General features: G+C 50.0%; 1 long non-coding RNA gene across 2 annotated transcripts in view; it reads right to left on the bottom strand.

Annotated features, from left to right (window-relative positions):
• Positions 1–799: 799 nt before the first annotated feature.
• LOC134479472 (uncharacterized) overlaps positions 800–9237 on the bottom strand; it is a 53523-nt gene continuing 45085 nt past the window's right edge. For both annotated transcript variants that reach the window (XR_015623333.1, XR_015623332.1), the window contains 2 exons: positions 5649–5891; positions 800–5065 (listed from right to left, as the gene is read on the bottom strand). This is a non-coding gene — a long non-coding RNA (uncharacterized LOC134479472). The remainder of the gene's footprint in view (positions 5066–5648; positions 5892–9237) is intronic.

Here is a 9237-nt window from a genome sequence, read left to right as displayed (position 1 = left end):
ACTGACTGTTCTTCCAGAGGTCCTGAGTGCAATTCCCAGCAACCACATGGTGGCTCACGACCATCTGTAATGAGATCTGATGCCCTCTTCTGGTGAGTCTAAGACAGCTCAGTGCACTCATATATAATAAATAAATATTTTTTTTTAAAAGAAACCCATTAAAGAGATGGGTGTTAAACCCATTAAAGTATGCTGAGACGGCTCAGCCAGTAAAAAGTCTGTCTTACAAGCATGAGGAACATGAGGACCTGAGTTCAAAACCCAGCACCCATGTAAAACGCAGGGCATGGGGGTGTGCTTGCACTGCCAGGGGGAGGGGACCATGACAGGGACACTCCTGGAGCTTGCTGACTAGCCTAGCCTACTAGGAAAGTAACAGCCAATGAGAAACTCTGTCTCAAAAAAAAAATCCAGAACAACAAACGAAACGAGATGGACGGCACCTGAAGAATGACAGCCAAGATTACCCTCTGGCTTCCCCACGCGTAAGGGCACATTTACACACAGGAACACACACGAATGCACAGACACCCACACATGCAGGCACATGTGCACACTTGGGCAGAGCAAGCTGTGTCTCAGGGTAAATGGGACCTGGGGGGTTGTGGCTCCAGAGCCCACGCCCCTGTTCTGCAGGTCCCGCCACTCCTACTCTGTCATTTGTGCTGTAAAGATGTTTGTTATTTTCCTGATGTAGATGACACACACCACCAGCCCTGATTGTTTCCCTCGGCAGGAACACCCGTGAGCATCTCCTAGAGGCTTTGTGTGTCACAGAACGGAGTTTGGCAAATGGCACTTGAGAGACAGGTACCAACTTTATTTAGGGCTGCCATCATCTCTTCTAAACCACATATTGACAGACATAACCACTCCCCTCCCCCCACTTTCTTTTCCAAAAGAACAGCTTACAATTAAAAGGGTGGGGAATAAAACCTCACACAAATAAGGTTCACTTAGATCCAGCTTTGGGGGCGATGATACAGGTGATGCTACAGAGAGAACCAAGTTCCAGTCTCTCCTGGAGCTCCCTCCCACCAGAGTCCTTGGGACAGGACAGCAGGTCACGGTGTTCTTACTCTCTGGAGCTAGGATCCAAGCGGGTGTGAAGAGGACCCAGTTTTCTTGGCCCAGTGCCCTAGGATGCATTTGCCACAGGAACATCGTGGGTAAATGGCACTGAGCAGGGTAACGAGTTACAGTCTCAATGGTTACTGAATACAACAATGCTGTTCTATTCCTGGGGTGGCTCTTCAGACACCTTGGGTGACCTCTGCTACAGACGTCTATTAAAGCCCCAACGAGGCAATTCTGGGAGGATGGAGATAAAGACAAAAGAGCCCACAGGAGCGAAGCTGCACTCCAAGCTGCCCATAAACCTCTCCACTCAGAAAGAGCTCTCCCTGGCCTTTCTCAGGGGTCTACAAGCTTCGGGCCCAGCCACCTGCATTGCAATCTCTGTCACACAGTGACCGTCCTCAACCAGATCTGAATTTGCCTTGACTGCTTAGAGGACCCCTCCCAACGTGCAGACTGCAGAAGCAGCCTTCTTATCCAATCTGATCATCTCCACACCCTGGCACATGGTGATGGGTGCTTGTAATGTGAAGGAGAAATGCCCCCAACAGGCTCATGTATTTGAACGTGTGGTCCCTTGTTGGTGGCACCAATGTCAGAGCCTATTTTTTTTTTGTGTTTAACCCACCATAAGCCACAGGGGGGGAAAAAAACGAGGGCTATTACTTACTCATTACTGTCACAAAGTACACAGGAAGCAACCTAAAGGAGGAAGACTTACATTGGCCTGCAGTTTGAGGGGACACCGTGCATCAAGGTGGGAACAGAACAGCAGCGAGTGCCTGAGGCAGAACCTCTGTGGTCAGGAAGCCCAGTGAGTGCAGCGAACGCTGGCAGTCCAGGACCCCAGTCCACAAAACGGGGCTGCCCACACTTAGGGCAGATCGTCCCACCTCAATCCAGTTAATCTAAATCTTTTACAGACATCAGGAAATCTTAGAGGAACCCCTTAGAGGGGTTCGGGAAGCCACTTCACCATGAGATGCCAGTCTCCATGCGAAGGAATGGGAGGGGTAAAGGGCAAAGGGCAAAGGGGATGTTCTGGAAGTTGTGAGGTGTCCATTGACATGCCTGACCACTAAGCTTCACCGCATGGTGCTTTGTAGACCCACTCAGCATCCCCCCGAACTGTCTGGTGGGTCCCTGGCTTGGAGTACTGAGTAAATCTGAGGAGTTCAGCGTGAGGGGATTTTATAGCCGGTGCCAATGGTCTCAAACTCGAGTTCTTTGGGCAATACTCACAAACATTTAGAATTAACTTCCAACATTCGAATTTCTTTGATGTCACAGTTCTAAGTATAGAAATAACCTTTTGATTTTTAAATAGAAATCAGAGAGCCGAAGACAAGCAGTGAAAGTCTTCCAAGATATCCAGGCCCAACTGTGGGGTTCAGGCAGGGCATAGAGCACCGCGGGGGGCCTGTCTGACAAACCTCCAAGGGAATCCAGAGTTCTGCACAGCGAGGTCTGAACACGGGCCCCGCCGCACACAGGCACAGCCTGGGCCCAGAAGATGATTAGCAACAACCGAAGAGCACCTCAGGGGACCCTCCCACAGACAGTCTGTCACCCAGCGATTTTGCCATTCCGTTTCAAAGTTTAATTAGAGAGTCGCTTTCCAACGCTTAGATGCAATTAACCCCCCTGGAGCAGTCCTGGTGACGCCGTAGCTGACACAGGCCGCAGATGCCCACCGTGGTTCTCAGAATCACAGATTGGAAGAAATTCTCAAGCCGAGGAAGAAATGACAAAGATCTGTGTTTTTTCGGGAGAAAACTTAACTTTCCTAAAAGTCAGATGAGAAAACCTCCCATCTGAGAGGCTGGCTTTCCCCTGGAGGCCTCCTTCCTGACAAACAGCCCTCCTCCAGCGTAGCCAGCCCTTACTTTCCTAGGGAGGAAGATTCAGGACCTGCAAGCTGTGCTGGGAGGCTGGTGCTCAGTGAGCCACGCATGCGCCCCCTCCTTGCTCGGCGTGTTAGCAATCGCTCTGGTCTGTTATTAGAGAGCAGTGGCCCTTGGTTCTCCTATACACAAGTGGTGCTGCTCATGTACAAAATGGCCAAAGGCCCAAAAGAACTCAATGTTCCAGATTTTCAGAGCCGTTTGTTCATGAGAATAACCTTCTAAAGCCACACGGTGTCTTATTTTCACTTACGGTATCTTCACGAGGTGAGCAGGAAAGAGAGAGAATGCCTGTGGAACTAACATACAAGGACGCCGAGTCCAGGGGGATGCGTCTCATGTCACACATCTCATTAGAACCACAAGAAGAGTCAAACTCCGGAGTCTAGGGTTAGGTCTCTAGCCCCACCATCTTTCCACTAAGTTTTCGTGTTTCTTTTACATATCCTACTGGAGCACCCACTGTGTGCTGCGCCTGTTTAAATGTATTTATTTTTAATCCACCTCATTCTTTAAGAATATTTTATTTTTATTTTACGTGCATGAGTGTTTTGCCTGTGTGTATGTATACCACACATATGCCTCGGACCCAAGAAGGCATCTGATCCCCCCGGAACTGGAGTTACAGAACGTCGTGAGACACTGTGTGGGTTGCTGGGGACTGAACCCAGGTCCTCTGCAAAAGCAGCCTGTGCTCTTAACTACTGCGCCATCTCCCCAGCCCCAGCTTACATGCACTCTCATGGAGGACCCACTGTGTGTGGTACTTATTTCTACATGGTCCTAAGGAGCACCTAGTGTGTGTCGTGTTGGCTCCTGTGCATGCTTATGGGATGCCCACTGTGCAGTGGGTCCGAAGGAGCACCTAGTGTGTGTCGTGTTGGCTCCTGTGCATGCTTATGGGATGCCCACTGTGCAGTGGGTCCTGTGGATTCAGTCCACAAGGACAGAGAAACTATCTGCCCTGTAGGGGTTCTAAGCTTAACGGAGAAGACAGATACAAACACAGACATCAGACAGAAACCCCAGAAGCTGCAGGGTCCTACAGGAGTAGAGGAGCTGGGTGTAGGGGTGCTCAGTAGAGCATGGCTCCGGGCTAGGGGAGACCCAGGAGGTGCTAAGTGAGCAAAACTTAAGGAATATCCACTAGTACTGTCCTCAGCAAGTCTTGGCTCTGTTGCTGGTGAGTTTTTAGCATGTGCTTGTCTGAGCAGAAGAAACTTTGGAGAGCAATGACCATTCATTCCCCTGGCATAAAGACTTCCAAAAGGGCTCTCAGCCCTCACATGGAGGTCCCTGAAGAGTTGGAAGCGATGCTCATGTGGGCTCGAACCCATGGCGGGAGCTGCTGTAAACCAGGACGTGCTCAGTCACACCACAGCAGTGACATTCGGACTGCAGAGGTGGTGGCAGGGAGAGATGTGACAGCGTCACAGGCAGAGCTCAGGACAGGTTCTCAGTGAGTTGGGCCATCCGACACTGCAGTTACTACCCACATGCTGACACGTCGATTAGAGTAGATTAAAACGCAGCCTTGATTGCCAAGTGGTCCTGGACACATTTTTGAGCACTCACTAGTCATGTGTGGGTGGCTGTCACAACAGGTCCAGTGTCTTGCTGGACAGCAGGGAAGGAAGGACAAGGAGGCAGTATCAGAAGCTCTGACGTAGAAGGCGAAAGGTCATGGGACGTGAACCCCCTTGGCTTCTGGTTTCCTCAGGGTCTATGGAATTTACAGCCCTGGTATAGCCTGGTATACAGGGAGTACTCAATGCGTGCACCCAGCATTTTGGGCCAGACAATAAGCATACTCTGGGGAGTACTTACCACACACAACCCTATTCGTGACAACAGAAGCCAGTTATGACTTCTATTGGAATGAGTGATCAGGTGACAAGGGATGGGGGGGGAGGGGTGTCTCGTTCTGATTAAAACTCCAGGCCTGAAGGGAGTTTTCCTCAACATGAAAGAACCAGTCAGTCCTGGGCTGTCAGGGTGGGTAGAGCTTGCTGCTAAGGCCGGCTGTAGCTCATCTTTGCTACTTTGTGGGTTCTTCTTTCTTCCAACCTTTCAACCCCCTAACACTGGATGGGAGAAAAGAACAGGGAAAAGGAAAAGGGGTGACATCATTAGACTACTTCCTGCTGATTAGGGGTATCAGGTTTCTTGGGACAAATATGATCTTCCCCAACGGGTTATCTAATTTCTTCTTTCTTCTCTGGGCACGCTACTTGACAAACAGTGACCAACAACGACCTATATCGACCAACCACACCTCCCAGGGCCCTGGTATTTATGTACCCTTTGAAAAGTCCCCAGGATTCCAAAGTCACACAATCACCAAAAAATATCTGCAGCTGGCAAAATCAAGCCCCTGCTAGAGCAGGAGGCAAATCACAGTCAGCTGCTGTGGACAATCTGAAGCAGCCCCATATCTCACTCCTGGGATTAAAACAAAACATATTGTTACAATATTTCTGTGTTTTCTAAAGAAACCAAAATGCCAACATTGACACTACACCTGACAGCCTGAGTTCAACCCCTGGGGCCCATATGATAGGAGAGGACTCCCACAAGTCGCCCCCTCCTCTCTCTCCCTCCTTCATCCCTCCCTCTCCCTCTCCCCCCACTTCTGTCACATACACATACACTCACTGTAGTAGTCACATAACTCACCCATAACCGGCAGAACCGTGGAGCTCTGCCCATGGGTTCAAGCACTGCCCAGCTTGTGGGAAGCATGCAGAGTTTCCCCAAACTCGTGCTCTGTTCTGGACTCCCACATCCTTGTAGGTCACTTCCGGTACTCCACAGCTCCTGTTCTTGCAGTTACTGGGCCTCCCTGCCCTTTTTCTCAGGGGCTTGCGGTTTTCAAAGGAAACCGAGAAGCCGATGCTTTTTAATTCCATCCTAAAAAAAAAAAAAAAAATCAGGAGGCAGAAGGGAAATTGGAAAAGAGGAAGGAAAGAAACCATGGTTTGCACCGACTGCCAGGACGGGCGTGTACAGATGCTTTCTGTGTGCATCTGCATCCAGCGTCACCAGTGGTTCTGATCCTGCTTTCAGGCTGACCACTCCATGGCCTGCTTCTCCGGGGGTATTGGCATTCTTAAAACCATGACCCCCTGAGCAACACCAACGCAGACGGCAGCCGACTCTGTTACTTACAGCCCGCTGTTGTTGGACATTTTGAGACTTCTGTATTTCCAAGATTTCTCCATGCCCCTGTAGTTTCTTCTTTTTTAATTACATTTATTTATTAATGAATTATGTAGGGCAGGGTATGTAGGCCCCATGGCATCCTGTGGAGATCAGAGAACAACTTGCTGAAGTCGCTTTTCTCCTCTAGCTGATCAGTTATCTCACAGGCCCGTGATTAACATTTTTTGGGTCCAAAATATTTTTTTAACCTTTCATATTATTTCTTTGGGCTGGATTCCAAGAAGTGGCATTACTGATAATGTGCAAAAGGTTCGTGATAGGGATTGCCAAATTTTACTCCAGAAGGGCAGTGCTGCCTCGCCCCCACCCCCACCCCTCCTCCCACCTCCCTCCCTGCCCCCCACCCCCCACCCCCGCGCCCCCTTGGCAGGTGTTCCCAGGCTTGTTTGATCTTCCTCAAATCCCTACAATCTTTGCGAAGTCTGGAAAGGACTACACACTCTACACTAATGTAAGAAAGACATAGGAGCCTACAGTGTGTTCCTCAGCACCGGACAGGCTGTGGGGCCCTCTAGCCTGTGACTCCTGAATTCTAACTCGTTTTAGTCGTAAAGGGTGAGAGAGGAACAGACTGAAAGGATGAAATACAAAGGAAAAGTATGCGGCAAAGAAGAAAGACGGTAGAAAACAAGCTCCCTGTGGCGGGAAGCCCAGGAGGGACCTAGAGGGTGGTGAGAGGAAAACAGGAACAGAGAGCGCTATCCCGGACACCCAAGATGGACCAACAGGAGACAAAGTCAAACCAGCCCGGAGCTGAGGGCGGGGGCAGAAGTGGGGTACGCAAAGCAGGGACCGCCTAGCGTCGCGACCTCTCCTTGACCGGGAGAAACACAAGCTACGAGCTGGGATGAAAGCCGGCGGTGGCTCGCCTGGAGCTTAGTTCTTGGACTGAGGGGGCAACAGGAGAAAGGGGCCCCAGGCTTGGAAAGAGCTGCCCAAAGCCGGCAATTAGCATCTCCCACCGCGGGGTCGCAGGGGCCGCGTGCAACTCCAGGAGTCCCCAGCGCCCGGCACACTTCGTGCACCCCGCACATCCGGTGCACTCAGCAACGGTGTGCACCCCACATCGTCTCCCACTTCCCGGGATTGCAGGCATCCCAGCTGCACCGCAGCTCATGGCGATCCCAGATACTAACGCTAGAGGGAGCGCAAGGGTTGTCGTGCCATGGGGTCCTGGAACATCCGGGAAGCCTGCCGGGTGCTGGGTTGCACTGGGGTGCAGAGATGCGGATGCGGCCAGGGTGGCTGATGGGGCCACCGTGCAGATAGTTGTCCAGTGCCTTATTTGTTGTTGCACACGAACTAAATTTTTGCAAGATTAAACAAGCCGTGTGAAACGGAAACCAGGCAAAAGGAGGCAGGGCATACTGGGGCTCCCCAACCTCCAATTCTGCTCCCCGAAACTTCTTAAGGGGAGAAATAGCCCGATCCCATCAGCACTTACTTCGTCACCTAACGCGGGGGAGGGGGGGCGCGTACACACACACACTCCACTTTCGAGGGGCGGGGGTGGTGGGTAGGCAAACTTTAAAAGGCTTTTAAGCTAAAAAAAAAAAAAAAAAAAAAAAAGGAAAACGAGGTTGCACGAGGCTGAGGTACTTGAAATGATTTTTGTGTTGCAAATTGCTATGCTTTTACCGAGGGCTGATGAAAATAAATGAAGCGCCTCTCCCTCTTTTTGCTAATAAATGAAATGAAAAAAAGCACCATTATTATGCCACCTGCTTCTAATTCCTAATTGTGGTAACTTAATTTTCGGATTGTTGTAACTGCTTGCTACCGCAGGCGCCCGAGCAAAAAGGAGAAAAAAAAAAGTATGGAAGGCCCGTTGGGTCTCTTTTGGCAGATGAGGTACAGTGCGTGCAGGTTGGGTTTTTATTTGCTTCTTGTATTGAGATTTACATATTGGGAGGAGATCACCCCGCACTCTCATCAGCAGCCCGAGGGGTGCTCAGGAGGAAGGAAGAGCGCGAGGCGCTCCTTAAGCAGCAGTGGCCGTGACGAAGTCCACATTTTCCCCACACTGAGATTGCATGCTGTTTCCTCTAAAAGGAGGAAGTGTCACTTCTATACACTGGTCCCTGGCTGCCGTCTGAGAACCTTAAAACCCCAGAGCTGAGGACTGGACTTGGTGGTGTGTTCCTCTGAATGGAGATCTACTTCCCGTGGGTGCCGCTGAGCTGAGACACGACTTTGGTTCCTGCTTGCTCCCCATACCTTGAAACCGACATAAAAATTCTCCTGTCGAGAAGACACAAGCAGATCCACAACACATTTTCACTCAAGTCGAGGGTTCTGTTTTTACCACTGTAACCTAATTGCAAGTTCAAACTGAGCTTTTTATTTATTTATTTTTTTTAAGTTCTGGGGGTTTGTGGCACATTGGAAATCATCTGAGGGGTACATGTTTTTGAGAGAGAAGACACTTTTTTCATACTGTTATAAAAGGGTAGATTACTTCTTTATTCCCAACACACACACACACACACACACACACACACACACACACACACACACACACGGGTTTATAAGCTAAGTCCCTATCTAAGAATAATAACAGTTGAAGCCAGAAGAACCTGCCGGTGTCGTTACCTTCACCGGAAAGAGAGCAAACACCTTCTCTGGCGAAATCAATTTAAACACTGACTCGCATGGCCTCCTGGCTTCTGAGGATCTCACACTGGGGACCATTGTCCTTTGTGCCTTTAATGGAAATGGGCTGTACAATGTGGGTTGAATCGCATTAGAGTCATATTGGAAGAGAGAGATGTCTATTGTCTAGAGAAAACAGCCAGACTCGCCACCCTCCCTGAAAGTACCCTGTGAGTGTTGCAGGGACTCTGTTGATGATAAAACCTCATTCAAAGGGATGAGATCAGGAGCCAACTCGGACTAGAAGACAGCCAGTGCAGCCCTATTCTAAACAGAAGAGGTTCCCGGAGGAGGGGGACGCAGAAAGACCATCCCTGAATGGAGACAAAACGGAAGGAAAACATTTGTGAAGGAGACTTAATGGGGCCAGGCAGCAGGTGCT

Source organism: Rattus norvegicus, chromosome 6 (genome assembly GCF_021556685.1).
Source record: "Rattus norvegicus strain SHRSP/BbbUtx chromosome 6, alternate assembly SHRSP_T2T, whole genome shotgun sequence".
NCBI lineage: Eukaryota > Metazoa > Chordata > Mammalia > Rodentia > Muridae > Rattus > Rattus norvegicus.
Note: the sequence above shows the minus strand (reverse complement) of the source record. Positions and strands in the feature narration are given on the sequence as shown.